General features: G+C 32.5%; 1 protein-coding gene across 1 annotated transcript in view; it reads left to right on the forward strand.

Moving 5' to 3' along the window:
• Positions 1-718, forward strand: part of LOC106868112 (uncharacterized) — a 79,168-nt gene that overhangs the window by 1,185 nt on the left and 77,265 nt on the right. The gene's annotated exons all lie outside the window — the stretch shown is intronic.

The following is a 718-nucleotide window of genomic DNA, read 5'->3' on the forward strand; positions in this document are numbered from 1 at the left end:
TATATATATCCAGAGAGAGAGAGAGAAAGAGAGATAGATAGAGAGAGAGAGAGAGAAAGAGAATGAGAGAGAGACAGACAGACAGACAGACAGATAGATAGATAGATAGATAGATAGATAGATAGATAGATAGATAGATGTACATACATATGTACATATGTGTGTGCGAGTTTATGTAAACGCGCACAAACGGACAGACACACAAACACACTTAGAGGCATCGATAGAAAGAGATGAAGAGATGACTGTGAGAGAGAAAAAAGTGAGAGAGGGTGTTTGTATTTGTAAATGTATAGATATCACTCCCTATCATTACTCTCTCAAATTATTTACTACACGCGTATACATATACAGATACCACATCAGCACACACTTACATATCTACAACCTACACACACAGAAATAAACCTACATTCATTGTATTTTCTATTCACATATATTGTAATATATCATCAAATCTGCATGCATATTTGTGCGTACGCCCGGTTGATTGTGAGTAAATATGGGTTTGTGTGTGCCTGTATGCATTTTTATATACATATGAATGTATATATATATGTATGCATATATGTATATATGTATATATATATGTGTGTGTGTGTGTGTGTGTGTGTGTGTGTGTGTATTTATATATATGTATGTGTATATATATATATGTGTGTTTGTGTGTGTGTGTGTGTATTTATATATATATGTATGTGTATATATATATATATAT

Source organism: Octopus bimaculoides, chromosome 6 (genome assembly GCF_001194135.2).
Source record: "Octopus bimaculoides isolate UCB-OBI-ISO-001 chromosome 6, ASM119413v2, whole genome shotgun sequence".
Lineage (NCBI taxonomy): Eukaryota > Metazoa > Mollusca > Cephalopoda > Octopoda > Octopodidae > Octopus > Octopus bimaculoides.